The 16,206-nt window shown below is 42.8% G+C and overlaps 1 protein-coding gene across 1 annotated transcript in view; it reads left to right on the forward strand.

Annotated features, from left to right (window-relative positions):
* Positions 1 to 2,355: 2,355 nt before the first annotated feature.
* The window catches only part of PLA2G4A (phospholipase A2 group IVA), a 110,456-nt gene continuing 96,605 nt past the window's right edge, over positions 2,356 to 16,206 (forward strand). The window contains exon 1 of the mRNA XM_075760562.1: positions 2,356 to 2,493. The gene's annotated coding sequence lies outside the window, so the exon portion shown is untranslated. The remainder of the gene's footprint in view (positions 2,494 to 16,206) is intronic.

Below are 16,206 nucleotides of genomic sequence, written 5' to 3' on the forward strand. Positions count from 1 at the left end.
AAAAGAAAAGAAGTAACCACAAGGTTTTATAATATTGCCACTTTATGATCATAAATTACCTCCCCAAACTGGCTTAAAAATCAAATATTAAGAACTTTTAATGCAGTTTTGCTTGTCTGTTGTTTTCTAGCTGTCCTGTCTTTCTAGATGGTCTAAGAACTTAAGGTTCTTAGAGGGTGTGTGAGTTTATTCTTACTTTGTGTGATATTTGGTGAAGATAACAAAATAATCAACGTTTAAGTTGCAGACCTGTTAAAATTGTGTCCATAGTGAGTGAAAGGATTTTGTTGCTTATCTTAGAGTGAAGGTAGCCCTGGGAAGATTACTTTTCCAGGGAAAAAGCTGCCATCTTCTCACTAGTTCTGCTGACCGATATGTTGATTGCACAGTATGCTTTGGAGTGGAGATGAAGTAGAGCACGAGTAGCTGTCTGGGTGATTTTGACTTCTGCCGAGTTTCACCTGTACCATGGGGTGTCTGGCCACCTCCAAGATAAGGCTGAGTAATGGAAAGGCTCCGACGGAGTAGTGCTGTTGGGAATATTCTGGGGAGAGAGCGTGCGACTGCAAAGGCTGCCTGTGGTCCCTAGTGAGATGCTGATAAAGCGAGCTGCTCATCTCCACTTTAGTGAGCACTCAGTATTTATCTAGAACAGTGAGTAGATCATGCACGGTATTAAATAAAGGCATATTTCCATTCGTATTTATGGAGATCCACATCGGAGCCTTGTCAGGTTTATGTCCACCACGAGCTCAGATGTGTAACAGGCAGTATATGTATCTATCGCAGCTGCTCCAAAGGAAACGTGGGATTTGTGACACATGCACAGAAACATGACTGAAATATTTATAGGTACTCTATAAGATGGAATGAAAGAAAACACTTTTTTTTCCCCCTATCCATTGTTTGCATTTGCAGGTTTCTAATCAAAAGAAAAAAATTGTCCAACCAATAGGTTGTATAGTGTCTGTGCGTTACATGGAAAGAGCATCGGTAAAACAAAGAAACCTCGTATCAGCTGGTTCAGAGGAGAAAGCAGAATTCAAATCAGCAGGGCTCTCTGCACTTAAACTAGCAGTGAATTTATCCTCGAGCCTTTTTAATATGTTTTGAATGTTTTCCCTTCCTTTGTGATTGTGGGAATCTCGTTGTCATGTATAATAGTGCAGTAATTTCCTGGCAAGCAAGCCAGTCCTATTTCTTCAGTCTGTACTTTTCTGCTTTCTTATTGCAAAATGTGCTCAATCTGAAGTCTGCCATCACATAGTTTTAATATGTTGCATCTGAAGCAAAAACGCACTCCGAGGCTGATGGGTACAAAGATACGATAACAATTCTCGATGTTCTGAAAACATTCTTGAAAATCTAAAGACCTTAGGAGGAAGTAAATGTCTTTAAGCTTCTTTTGCTGCCTTCTGCTAATCAGAAATGTGTTAACAGAAGTGTTTAGTTATGTAGTTGCTTTAAACTTTCATGTTTGGCCAGGCAACGTGGATGCCAGTTCTCTCTCCCTTTATTCTGTGTCCTCGTGGAGTGCTCCAGTCATTTGGGTCCCAGTTTTCACTGGCACCCCAGGTTCCGCTGGAAAACAAAAATACTCCATTACCTGGGTTTAAAACAAGGGAGGCTTATTTATTTTTCCAGGAAAATCACAGTAAAAATGTGCCTCATTTGTGGAGTTTCTAGACTACTGCAATTTTGCTATTGTTGGCAGGAACACAAAGGAAGCTTTTTCCAGTCAAAAATACGTATGAATATAGAGTATGTGAGATCTGAGAACTGGACTGCCTTGCACTGAACAAAATACCATGGACAGTGATTGGCAAGAAATGCTTGTGCACGGGCTCTGGCTGCATACGCAGATCTGTTTCAGGGAGACAAGCAGCATGAGAGTGAGGTGGGAGGTCAGTTAAATGAGGCAGTTATGGGCATTGATCAATGCTTAGGAAATTGGGAGTATACCTTATTGTCTAAATCAGTTTGGGTTGTTTTTTTTCTTCTTTTCCTCCTGGAATTATAAAAAAAAAAATGGTGTACAGAAAATAGACAGATGGCATGAAAAGCTACAGCTGGTTTAGGCAAGATCTGAGCAAGTTTGGGCCCCAATTATTACTTTTTTTTTTCCAAAGAAGCTTAACTTTGCACTCCAGCTACTGAAGAAGAAACGTAAATCCACTGCTCGTGTTTTATTTGGAAGCCAGTAGGAGTTTTGGGGGATGCTTTCCAGTATGGAAGACTGTAATTTCTATCATTAACATCTGCTTAGAGTAAACCCCATTCAAGTAACTCTTTCCGTGCTTCTGTTTTTATTAATGTCTCCTAGTTCTTGTTTTAATCTTTTGACATTCTTGACAGATTCAGTTAAGAGTCAAAGGCTGGAGTGAAACTCAGGTGACAAGTGTGAATTCATGTCAAATTGAACTAGTGAGGTGAGATGGGAAATGGGACAACTGTACACTTCATCATTCTGCATCATGGCCAGGTTTCTCCCAGGTAGGCCTGTTTGCTTTGCAAATTCTTTGCCAGTTACCTGTATTATAAGATGGTTAGAGGGCATCTGCACACTTCTTGGTACGTGGTAAACATAAATTTGTCACAAAACTAGAGAGAACAAAACCACAAGAATTGCTTATTAGTAACAGCTAAAATGTGAATCTCTGCCTTATCCAAAGCAAGGTTGAGCTCTTTGCTTTGGGAGGTGACTAGACATTGAATTCACGTTGTTTTAAATGAAAGTTAATAATGAAGCCTCAACAGAATGGCTTCCAGAACCGTGTGTTTTGTGTTTCAGATGAAATGTATTAGACAATATTATTGTTTTCCTCATTTGCAAGCTTGGTAGTCACAAATTCAGTCCTGCCTGACTAGTTCCTGAAAAACAAGCCCTAAATTACTTAAACTCGGCTTGAAGCACTTTAGGACGAACTTTTTCCAAGGAGTGCAGATGAATGGAGTATGAAGCACAACATTTTTCAAGAGCATTTACCAGGTCAATTTACATCAGTGTAAAAACTGCTGTTCCATCTAGTAACCTCTTTTCTGTGGGGATTTGTAAGGCTCTCCGAGAATTCATAGTTTAATGAGGTGAGCTACCTTCAGTTACTAAAAGAAGTCCACAACATTCATAGGTGTATTCATCAAATTCTTAAATACAAGAGCTGAACCCAGGATGTGATACAAATGCTCCTTTGTCGTGTAGCTCAAACCCAGTCTTTTGTTATGGGGATGTAGATCATATCCCGGTTACAACCACTTACCAAAGGATGAAAAAGGAAAAAAACCAGCAGCACTTTAGCATAAACTGCATAAAACAAACCATGATAGGGTTTACGGACTAGAAAATTGAACCTAACTCCAAGTGAAACATTATCCACATATATAGCTATATACACTATATATAACTATAAATCATCTGTATTCACAGAATATTATCAAGCACTCAAAACCAAATCTCAAACTGGAAAATTAGCACTGCCTAAGCACAGCTCGTACTTCTTCTAATGTAGGCATCTGCCTGATGGGCCGCTGAGTGTTTTCCTGGAAGGCTTTGATGTGTGAGGCTGTGCAGAGTGATACAGTTCTGTGGGCACTTACTCTGTAAAGGTACGTGACTGCCCAAGACTGTGCAGGGATGGATTTATTAACTGGGCAGTTAATTGTGGTGGTTTAACCTCGGCTGGACACCAGGTGTCCACCAAGCTGCTCTATCACTTCCCTCCTCAGCAAGGCAGGGAGGGGAGAAAATTAAGATGGAAAAAACAACCCCAAACTTGTGGGTCAAGATAAAGGCAGTTTAATGTAGCTAAAGCAAAAGGCCACACGCAGAAGCAAAGCAAAAGAGTATTCTCTACTTCTCATCAGCAGGCGATGTCTGGCCACTTCCTGGGAAGCAGGGCTTCAATACACGTACTCGTTACTCTGGAAGACAAACATTGTAAAAAACCCAAATGCCCTCATATGTCATTCAAATCTCCCCTCCTTCAGCTTCAGGCCATTCCCCCTTGTCCTGTCACTCCAGTTCTGTCTGGGGAGCTCGTGTGCCGGTGTCCCCAAGGACGCTTCTTTGAGCTACCACCAGTGCCTTTGCAGTGACTGGTTCCAGACCGTTGCAAAGCCTGTTGTAGTCTTCTGATGGGCTGCAGTGGGTCAGCAGATGGTGGCAGGGCCGATGGGGATTACCGTTCCTGGCTGGCTCCCGGTGAGCTTTGCTGCTTTGCCTGCAGCTCTGGAAGAGTTTCAGCTCTTGCTGGGGAAAAAAAACCCCATGCCCTCTGCAGTGTGTGTCATTCCTCTTGACTTGATTTTTGTAGGGAAGGGCCATAGCTCCTACGCTTCCTGACGCCAGGGAAGCGGAAGAGACCCGCCACGAGCCGGCTGCTCTCACGGGAACTGCTGACGAGACCTGGGCGTTGCCGAAGGAACAGCACCCACACCTATAAAAAGCAGCCTAGGGAGCGCCAGCGACCTGGAGCGCAGCGCGTCAGTTCGTGTGGCAGTTCGCGCGGGTAGGGCCTAGTCAGTCTGCCTGCTCACGAGGGGAGTCCACTGGTGGTCATCACCCTCTCACAGAAGGAGTTCGGCCATGGTGCCCACCAGGCAGAAAGCCCTAAGCTCTGTGCTCACCAGAAGGCATGTGGCAGCGCAGACAGAGCTGCCGCAGAAGCATGCAGCCACCCAGCTCTCAGGCTGCTGGGAGTGCCTGAACTTGGCACTGGCAGGGGATGGCAGTAGTGAGATTGGCTGCCTGAGGTGTCACCTCTACGTCAATGACCAGCTGGAGTGCATGGAACTCCACCTGGGGATGGATGAGGAGCCCACTGAGAGCTTATGGGTCAGGATTAAAGGGAGGGCATCATAGTGGGGGGTCTGCTACAGGCCCCCTGACCAGGGAGACTGAGCAGATGAAGCCCTCTATAGACAGACAGGAGCAGCCTCACGCTCACAAGCCCTGGTCCTTATGGGGGACTTCAACCACCCTGACATCTGCTGGAGGGACAATGCAGCTGAGCACAAGCAATCCAGGAAGTTCCTAGAATGTGTCCATGACAACTTTCTCCTCCAAGTGACAGAGGAGCCCACGAGGAGAGGTGCCATGCTGGACCTTATTCTCACCAATAAGGAGGGCCTGGTAGGGAACGTCAAGCTCAAGGGCAGCCTTGGCTGCAGTGACCACGAAATGGTGGAATTCAGGATCCTCAGGGCAGCGAGGAGGGCACACAGCAAGGTCACTACCCTGGACTTCAGGAGAGCAGACTTTGGCCTCTTCAGGGATCTGCTTGGTAGAATACCATGGGACAAAGTCCTGGAAGGAAGAGGGGCCCAAGACAGCTGGCTAATATTCAAGGGTCACCTCCTCCAAGCTCAGGAGTGATGCATCCCAACAAAGTCAGACAAAAACAGCAAGAGGCCCCCATGGATGAACAAGGAGCTGCTGGGCACAGTCAAACACAAAAAGGAAGCCTACGGGGGGTGGAAGCAGGGACAGGTAGCCTGGGAGGAACACAGAGAAACTGTCTGAGCAGCCAGGGATCAGGTTAGGAAAGCTAAAGCCCTGATGGAATTAAATCTGGCCAGGGATGTCAAGGACAACAAGAAAAGCTTCTATAGGTATGTTAGTGATAAAAGGAGGACGAGGGAAAATGTGGGTCCCCTCCGGAATGAAACGGGCGACCTGGTTACCCAGGATATGGAGAAGAAACCATTCTATTCTATGAAATAACTCCCCCGTGGCTCGCTCTGACTGCAAACACAACTCCCGAAAGGCTCCTCCACCCTCTGTCCTGGACTTGGTGAACTCAGATGATTCTGGGTCAGGCCCATGGGCATCTCGGGGTAGTGTTAATGGAACTGTGGATGTGGCAAGCAAGACCTTGTGAACTTCCTCTCGGTGAACTCATTTGAAATAGCTGGCACTCCTGCTGTATCAATTAAATATGGAGTGTTTCATGCAAAGTAGTTCTTAGGTGTTGTAACTTGGCTCTTGGGGATTTTGAAATGTTTATAGACTTTCCAGAGGGTAGGAAAGAGGAGAAATATTTATGTTTAGAACATTTTGTCGTTTCACTTGGCTGGTAAGAATGATTAGCCCCCTTGCCCAAGGCTCCTTATCCCCTGCTCTTTGACGCTAATGAATGCAAATGACATAAAGGCAGTACTGTGAGAAGTCATATATTATTGTCACGCTATGAGCAATACTGAATGGGGAAGAAAAAAACCCAACAAATGCAGAGCACTTTGCGCAGCAGGAATTGCTGGGTAATCTGGGTAACATCCTTCTATTTGCTGCACTTCACTGCACATACAGTGTTCAGTATCACTTGATTTGTTACCTGCTCCCAAACAAGTCTGTGTAGCTCCATGGAGATTTAGATCGCAATGTTTTGGATACTCTCCGAGTCTTATCCTGGGGATGGAATATTTTAGTGCTTGCCAATTACCTGGAAGTTCTCCTCAGCACAAGGCAGTGTAAGATTCATGTGAAAGAAAGAACTTAAGTACAACGTCAAAATTTGGACAGTTAAAATGTTGTGGCAAACAGGAGTGAAACAAGCCTGTACACAGAACTCTGTCTTTAGATCAAATCCAAAAGGTCTCTTACACTGCTGCCAGCCTGTCAGCTGGGTAACACTTACCTAACCATGTAACTGGGGAGCCTGTTCCTGTGCAAAAACTATGACTTTAGGCTTGCAGTCAACAAAAATAATGTTGATTGGGATAATGTGTTTCATTTTATAGCCTAAGCCTGTTTGGATTTCATCCAGGTGAAAATCTCAAAACCTCGACTTCCCAGGGTGTTCTGATTCCAACTTAATTAGGAAGGTAATTTTCATTTTCCTCTTGCTAGACCGTTCCTTTTTGCTCAGATTCTTAACTAAAATATTAATAAATTGTTAACGTCCTGTGATTTAAAAACAGGCTTTTCCACCTGGCATAGCTATGTCCTTGTCTTAACGTGAATCTTTTTGTCTCACTTTGAACTTTTCATTTCATATAGCCATTTTTAACCATCTTTTTAAATTACCAGTGTCTGAGGTCAATACCAGGATCAGTCCTGATTTTGGGATGGAGTCCTCAGCCCTGAGCTCTAATCCCACTTGTGCCCAAGGTCAGGCAATCACGAACAGGAGCACCGCTAGGAAAGCTACAGAACATGTCTTTATAGAGAACTGTGCCATATCCATATTCTTATCCAGGTCTGAAAGGGTATTCCACATTTGCATAATTTTTGTTTTAAATACAGAACAATGCTTTTTTCTTGCATTAAAAAAAAAAAAGTACACAAAAGTACACAAAAGCACCTTGTTTTGACAAGAGCTAAAAGTATTTTAGTCCAGCCTGGCATACAGACTACTCCCCCACTCTGCTCATTTCATGCATCTGTTGTAGGTTAGACATGTGGCTCCTAGAGAATTTTTTGTGAGTATGGCTTATGTTTTTTCAGTTGTTTGAATTGATGCTGGAAGACAACAGGCAGTTAGGAAAACATGAGGAACAGAAGCTGGGCAGACAGATTTGGAAGGAAACTTGCTGTTATTTTGTGTCCAAGAGCACATCTAGAGCATGAGAGCCATCATGGTATGGTAGTGCTGCATGGTTTTTCAGATGTGAGATGAACTGTGGCCAAAGAGCTTCCAGACTGACTTTCATGGATTCATGTAAGGACCCACATAAAGCATTTCATCATGTCTTGCGCTGGATGGAGGATTTGAGGGATTCCTTTTGTGCTCACAAAGGTTTTGGAACAAGAAGCTGCCAGTATATTTGATGTTAATTGTGCCTGATTCATTTGATGGATTTCATTGGCCAAGAGCTGATTTATTTGCTGAATTAAATATCATTTCTTAAGTAACTATCGGTTCCTGCTAATTTGAGAACATGAGTTATCATTTTGTTGACCTCAATACAAAAAGGAGTAGATACCCAAAATCTCCTTTTCTCCCTCCTTTTAGCTTGTACCCTCACTCCTTCCAGTGAGAAAAACCCTGAAAATGCCTATTCTGAGAGTTACTATACCTGCTGGGTATCGAAGCTAAGGGGAAACAAACTTTATTTTGCTAACATTAAGGTAAATAACACTAACATAAATAAATGTTTTGTTTAGTTACTGCATAACGTACCATTAGGCAAATTAGAAATTTGAATTGACATGCAAATTGCACAGGGAATTAATCCTAAAATAATCCATACAAATTTTGCAGTAGTGATAGCCGCCTTTATTGTTCTTTGAATTCACACCACCTCCTTTTGTCCATATGATGTGACACGGCATGGGAGTTGTGTGAGAGAGGATTATTTGCCTTCTCTAGTTACAAGAACTGTTCAGTTCCCAGAGGTTGTCAAAAACCGCACCTCTTGAAAAGCCTGGGGATTGTGATGAGCTGCAAGCTCTGCAACACCAGGTTATTCCTGTGTAGGGGGGATAATGTCTTCGGTTCAGAGACTGGACTTGCTAAATAATGGGCATGGCAAGTTGATCATTTTTGGCTTGCTGTTGTTCTTTTGTCTGTTTGACAGCCCAGAGAATAAGGGTGAAAACTTAGCAAGACTGAAAATGATCATCTGTGTGTAGGTTCTCCTCCTGTTGTCTTCCCACTTCCTTTTCAAAAAGGAAAAATATTGTTTTTCAAAATATTTGCTGACTCAAAACGCACAGCAGGTTGCTCTCAGTTGGCTGTGTACACTTGTATCATAGAATCACAGAATGGTTTGGGTTGGAAGGGACCTTAAAGCTCATCTAGTCCCACCCCCTGCCATGGGCAGGGACACCCTCCACTAGCCCAGGTTGCCCAAAGCCCCATCCAACCTGGCCTTGAACACTGCCAGGGAGCCAGGGGCAGCCACAGCTTCTCTGGGCAACCTGTGCCAGGGCCTCAGCACCCTCACAGTAAAGAATTTCTTTCTAACATCTCATCTAAATCGACCCTCCTTCAGCTTAAACCCATTCCCCTTGTCCTGTCACTACACTCCCTCATAAACAGTCCCTCTCCAGCTTTCCTGTAGCCCCTTCAGGTACTGGAAGGCCACAATTAGATCTCCCCGGAGCCGCCTTTTCTCCAGGCTGAACAACCCCATCTCTCTCAGCCTGTCTCCATAGCAGAGGTGCTCCAGCCCTCGGATCAGCTTCGTGGCCTCCTCTGGACTCTCTCCAACAGCTCCATGTCTCTCCTGTCCTGGGGCCCCCAGAGCTGGATGCAGCACTGCAGGGGGGGTCTCACCAGAGTGGAGTAGAGGGGCAGGATCACCTCCCTCGACCTGCTATGATTCAGGTCCCTTTTTGCTGAAGTTCCTGGGAGCGTACAAGCCATGGATTGCAATGTACATAAGTGCCCTCTTTGATCTCCTCTCTCTGGTTCTGACCCCAACATTTTCCTTGCCATGTTTCCAGGTTTTTTTATGTTTTATGAACTCAACTAGATAAGTATACATGATAAACTATATCTAAATGCAGGAAATTAAAAGTAATTGTAAAAAAAAAAAGCAACAGAAATAATATCAAACAAATTAACATTTTTGGGAGAGGACAAAAAGTTTATCCACACAACTGATAGCTCCCAAAGAGATTTCTGATCTCTTTACCAGGGAATATAGTTAGAGAGGGCTAATTTGAGTAGGGTCAAACTACATGCAGGTCGTCACAGTCCACCCAAGTATCCCTGCATGAACTAGTGCAGCGTAATTTAAACTGAGATAGCCTTTTACATTTTCATACTCGTTTTAGATGTAAGTAAAAATACGATGGTTTTCTTTGGGCATACTTGCTCTTCTAGACAATGAGGACATTTGATGAAGGATCAGGTGTGGATAGCTAGGGATCCACTGCACAGGTATGATTTGTACACACGCTCGGTTGCGTCCAGCTAGGTGTATTTCTGCATACACTCCTACAAATATGCGCTTGAGTTTAAAAATGTGAACACCTAGGCTAGGGTGTTCTTCTTCTGGGCAGGGGCACTCTTCTGAGTTCCTACAGAATTTAATACAGCTGGATTGCAGCATCAGTGAGAGTCCCTGCTGTTATAAATTGCAAATAATCTCCCTAACAAGACGGATTGAAGGTTTATGATGGTAAACACCAGACATGAGGTGTGACTGATGCTCATTGGATTGGCCCTCTTTATACATTTTCAATTAAGATAAATTTTCATGCATGCTGAGAAGGAATCTGCAAAAATAACTGTAATTAACTGTAATTAGAGAAAATTTTGGGGGAAGTGCTCAAATAGTCTAAATTTTAAATGTGGATGGATACTGTGCCTGATATATGGCTGCTGTATCTCTACCTTTGACAAGTGTAGGAGTGATTTAATGACTTGGCTTTCTGCCTGATGTGGGGTATTTGTTTTCTAACAGCAGCACTAGGTGGCACACAAGGTCAGGTCAGAGCACCTCATTTTGGGAGCCGGGGTTTACCCGCTCCCCCAGATCACCACCTGAAATGTGGTTCACACGCCAAGGCCTCTTGCCATCTATTTCTGCTCATTGCGAAATCCCAGAGACGCTGAAGCTATTCCTGACGACAGCTGCATTTATGTGCAATAGCTACTTGCCACATGTGGATGTATTGTGCCGCCTTCCTACAAGCACAGTTAATTCTACTCAGACCCTAAAATGAAAAATCACCTGAGAGTAAAGTGCACATAACTGACAAAAAGCAGCCTCAATGTGAAAGTTCATCCATTGTTACTTCTCATAACTTGCAGATGGAGGGTTGGTGGTCTGTGGGGTTGCTTGGATGCTGTGTGATTCTTGCTGAGAGAGATCTGCACAGTTCTGTGAATTCCTGCTGCAACCAGGTCTGTGCAGTCAAGGTGAGATTCTGGTGGGGAAGAGCATCAGTGGGGGACTAGAGCTTAACACTGCCATTGCGATGGAAGCTGTTTTCTGGTTGTCTTCCTGTACCTTAGCTTACTAGTATCAGTTTTGTAGCGTACTGGAAAATAAATGGACTTCTACGTTTCTGTCAAGTAGCTGGTTTAGCTATAAAGACTTCTTTTTGGCCTCACCAGCTTTGTGCAGATGAGTTTATCTTTGGTTTAGAATGGTTGGTGCTGAGAAACTTGCAGAGAAACTCCCTAAAAACCCCACCCTCGCCCCACCTGAGCGCAAAAGGGTGATCAGCATGCATCCGACCACTGCTGGCCAAATGTACTGAGAGCTCCACGTGCTTCAGCACTCAGGAACAACAGGATGGACCTGAAGAGGTGAAAAGCCAAAGTTTGCAGTTGTCTTGGTTACTCAGGTCATGTGAACGTAAAGCTGAATGTAAAGTTGCGAGGGGATTTCTGATTACTGAGAGCCTTGGCCAAACCTGGTGTGTGAAATTCCAAGTAGTGTGTCTAGGGAGAGACTGCCATAACTGTACTTAGTGGTGGATACTGGAGCAGCTCCCCCTGAGGAAGACACTGTGGAGCTCACATACTCTGAAGCCACGGGAAGAATCTGAGAATGTTTTTCGACCTAATGTAAGTTCCCTACATATGAAAGTATTGTACTGGCATTTGTTTAGGTACATCTGTGCTCAGCCCCAGCTTGATGGTTTTTCAGACACGACTCCACATGACGTCCCTTCTTCCAGGATGACTCTGCTTACCCATGTGCTCTCTGCTGCTTGACATGCTGTTGACTAGGACCTCTGTTTTTGCAGTTCTGGCTCAGAGCCAGCGTATTTCCATCTGAAGCTTCATGATCCTGCTATCGATACCTATCTACTTATGTATGTCTCACTTCTAGCAAAGGTTTTAGGTTTATCTGGTAGCTCTTTTAGAGAAAAACACAGCGCAGTGGTGTTTATGTCTCATGCACGTGCTTGTCACTATCCGAAAGATCTTATTTCCCTGGTCCTTCAGGCAAACGGAGGCAAAGGAGTGGCTGAGCAGGGTCACAGTGAGGAAGCTATCAGGCATCAAGACAAGTCGGCAGATAAATCATCCGAGAGAAGAGCAAAGGATTAAAGCCAATAACTAGTCAAGCCATCTTCCCACGTGGTGAAGAGCTGGACGGGACTGTGCCCTGTGGAATTACCCAAGAATTGCAGTCTTTGCTGAACATTAGCAGGATGAAAATTAAATCCAGAACAAGGATTCAGAGAATTATGAGTCAGCTGACGGGGACATTTTTGTTATACAGAAGAGCATCTGGCTGCCAGAGAGTGATGAGCACCCCAATGGAAAGGCATCGTTCTTAATCTTCTAGCTTCGTTAACAACAATTTGTTAAACCTGAGCAGGTCCAGTTGTAGAGAGCAAACCTCAGCTGGTAAGTATTTCTCTTTTGGTTTCCTTTATCTTGGTTCTGAGTAATTGATATTATACACTACGATACAGATTGTGTTTGCCTTGTGTTTTGTGCGTGTAACTGGTTCATGCTATACTGGACAGATGTACTTATATAGATACAGAGTGTGTGTGTACACATATGTGGCACATCCAGCCACATAAACACATACTTACAGGATTTACCGAGAGTCCAGAGTGAAAAAATAATTTGGTGTGTCTGAAACTCTAGACCTAATTCCAATCTGGCTAAGAAATCTATAGTATTTAATTTCTGAAAAGTCTGGCTGTAGATAGAATTTTAGATAAAATGTAGATAAAATCTTTAAATTAACCATTTTTACAACTTACGGTCATCATCTCCATTTAGATGTAGATTATCTCAAGCTAGTAAACCAAGTGATTCACATGAATGCAGAGGCTTTGCATGGTGCTGATGGTTTAGAGTGTCACCATGCTCTGTGGATCCTATTTGCACCAGGGGCTCGTTGCACTCAAAGAAAGTAAAAATAATGACAGCAGATCTATTTCCTGGCCTTCCTTCTCATCCTTTCCTCCTGCATTTCCATCCAATCACTTCAGTCTGTGGCTGAGAAAATGGCACAGAAGTTCAAGACGATATGCGTGTGCAGTAGGCAGCATAATCTGAGGCATTGCATAACAGCAGTAAAAACACCCAGAGCTGTTCTGGCATTGTCAAAGTTGGCATCGAAGAGAAACAGTGTGCTTTGCTAGAACAAACAGTTCCCTATTTGCGCACAGTGCAAACACAGGGATGTCGTCCTTGAGAGTCTTTCAATTCTGTAGAGCTTTTACCTCTGTGCTAAATTTAAACTGGAAGTTTAATTTCCATTTAATTATTAGGAAAGGAGCAGTTAGGTTTTTCTAACTAACCTCTCCTTGCTAATATCCCTCTGTGTCTGCAGGACTACTCAGTATTTTCTGAGTGATTACACTTGCCTAGCAGATGAATAAAATGTACTATGTATGTAAAAAACTTAAAAATCTACTGATAACGGGTATTCCTAGCATGAAATAAGGGTGCTGCGTGGGGAGTAGGAGTTAGTTATTTTTACTCAAGCTTCTCCTAAGCCTCAGTAAGCACGTCAGGAAGAATGGGTTCACTTAGGCAACCATTGTTTTCTGACAAGAAAAGCAAGGACTATTAACCTGGATTTATAAACCGTGTTGAGTTTTAACTGTAACAGTTGCAAGCCTCAGATTCTTACTTGCTTCTTAGAAACAGTTAAACATCTTGATATTTTTACACTGAAGAATAAAAATTTCAAAAGAAAAATGTGTAGGGCAAAAGGGTCTGGATCTGAGACATATTTTTAGGACTTAAAAGGTGAATCAAACATTCAAAACTTCAGCCGTTGTTTGGTTCAAGCTTGGGTTAAAAATACCACTTTAAACCCAGGCATAGCAATCCGCCCCTCCAAAATTCTAGCATTCCTTCTTAAGTGAGCTTTACCAAACTAGTGGCTGAAGAGGTGACAGCATATTATAAAACAAAGTTTAAGTAAAATATTGTCAAAAGAAATAAAAATGAAATCTTGCCATCGCAAGTACAAAAATTCTTGAAATTTCCAGTAGACTGATAATGGGTTCGTGATCAGTAAATCAAAGATAATGCACGATAATGGTTTACTTACAGAAGTAAATACCCAGTCAGTTGTTATTAATAAGTTAGTTTATTACCTCTAAGTGAATACAAATGAAATTTTGGACATTTGGGGAAAAAAAAAGTAATGATTAAACTGCATCGATGAGGATTATGATTATTTTTAAACTGAGAAACTGATTGCTGCTGGTGGCTTCATAAGATGATATTGTATATTCTTTTGAATTTATGGTAATTCAAAAAAGGCCATAAACATGAAATATATAGTAATACTACATTTTGTTTTTCTTCTGCTGTTGGTTTTAAGCTTCAAATGGACGAAGGGCTACAGAGGTCTGTATATGGAGAAGCCTGAAATGACACTAAATGGCAGGAGGTTGTGAGGACAGGAAGGCACAGAAGTAAACATGCAGTAACGAATAGCTGAAGAAATCAGGACAAAACCACACAAAATGAAATTCAGGATGGGAACTGCAAAGATTTGCAACCAAAAGAAAATAATCTGAAAAGTATAGAGAGTAAAAGAGAGAAATAGGGAAAGAATTATGCCATTGGGATTCTGATATAACAATTCACAGCAAGTTTGTCACAAATCCCCAAACAACCCAGTACGATTTTGAGGTTGGTCCCATCACATGGGACGTAGTAATTTTTAGGGCACTTAGACCTAGATCATGGCATTCCCTTCTGAGCAGAAGACAGCTGGAAGGAGTTCAGAGCGGACCCAGGAATAAAAAAGGTAATTGGCTGGAAGTATTGGGTTATGAGAGCATATAAAGTAGGTAAATACACCGCATAACTTGGCTAAATGACAACTCACTGGACAGCTGACTATCTATGGACATTGGAAGGGTATATACAGGAGGATGAAAGAAGAGTTTCAGGTGTTTTTAAAAATAGCAGGCAAAGTAATGGAGGAAACATTCATCTGGATGAAGGGGAGGGGATCCTTTAATGATGTCTTGCAGGCCATCACATTGTCTTCTGGGAAGTGCTGGAAAATTATGAGGGTGCTGAGCAGCAGGAGGATTGGGGAGGAGGTGGCCTGGTAGTGAGAAGCAAAGCAGACACAAACGAGGCAGGAGAGGAGGAGGAAAAGAAATGTCCTGCTGTCTCCTCTTCCCAGCCATACTTGGCCAGTCCTCCCGTTCCTGCGCTGGAACTGACTTCTGGAGGACAACCGTTCTGCTGAGCAGCGGTGGTTTCATCTACTAGAGCCTTTCCAGGTCCAGCTTATTTGAACATTATATCTCAGCAACTGGGAATTCATTCAGTCCTGCTTAGAACATACATTCCATAGGAATGACAGCAGAATTTTAGTTAGCATCCCACATGTTAATTGCCTTTTTTCAAGTGATTGGTAGCCAGGAGCTCTGATGTTAAGAGAACCTGAATTCAAAGTTGGCCTGGGACCAGCGGGGATGCATGCCCATCCAGAGAAGTCAGAGCAAGAAATGCCCCTTGCCTGCAGTGACACCGACTAATTGGTAGTCATTTTGGAAATGATAATATTCTGGGTGTATTCTTTAGTGTTATGTTCCTAGTGGGCTAACAGAAAAGAAATCAGAAGGCTTCAGAACAGAACTGGAAAGATGGTGTATGAGTGGAAAAGGCAGAAGGATTTGTTTAGTGACCTTTACCCATTGGTAGTGTTATAATAAATTCGAAGGAAATACACCTAGGAAATTGGTTGTTCGAAACAAATAATAGCCTGAAAGAGCAGTTTTCAGCCTTAGGCAAAGCTTAAGACCAAAGACATAGCAAATTAATCATTAACCACAATAATGATTTGTTTTCAACAGTTTATTATAAGAAAAGCAGTGTTTTAATGTCATGTCTGAGAATTATTACTCAAGCTTTGGAAATTTCTCCTGGTTAGGCTTAGGATGGTTTACATGTACAGAATGGAGAAAGGACTTTGCCTTGAAAAAAGGAATGTGTGATCATGAGAATTAATTCCCCTGAAGGCAACGCAAGATCCCATAGGATTTTGAACGAGTGTAGAAGGTGGCCATCTATGACCCGTTTCAGACCAGCCTTTATGCATACAATTAAAATAAAGCATATGCTTAAATTTCTTTGACGTCAATTGGACGTCAAGGGGGCTTAAGTGATGTCCTGATTAGAGAAGCTTCCATCACGTCATGTTTCTGCTGATTTAAAACTGGACTGAAGCAGAAGTCCTAAAAGCCTATGTGCCCTTTTATGTGGTATTAAAGTTCCACTGGTGAATATGTGCACAGAGGAATAAAAATGCAGTGACAAAGCATATTCAGAAACAGAGCTAGCTGGATTATTTATTGCAAAATTT

Source organism: Balearica regulorum, chromosome 8, assembly GCF_011004875.1.
Source record: "Balearica regulorum gibbericeps isolate bBalReg1 chromosome 8, bBalReg1.pri, whole genome shotgun sequence".
In the NCBI taxonomy this organism is placed as follows: domain Eukaryota; kingdom Metazoa; phylum Chordata; class Aves; order Gruiformes; family Gruidae; genus Balearica; species Balearica regulorum.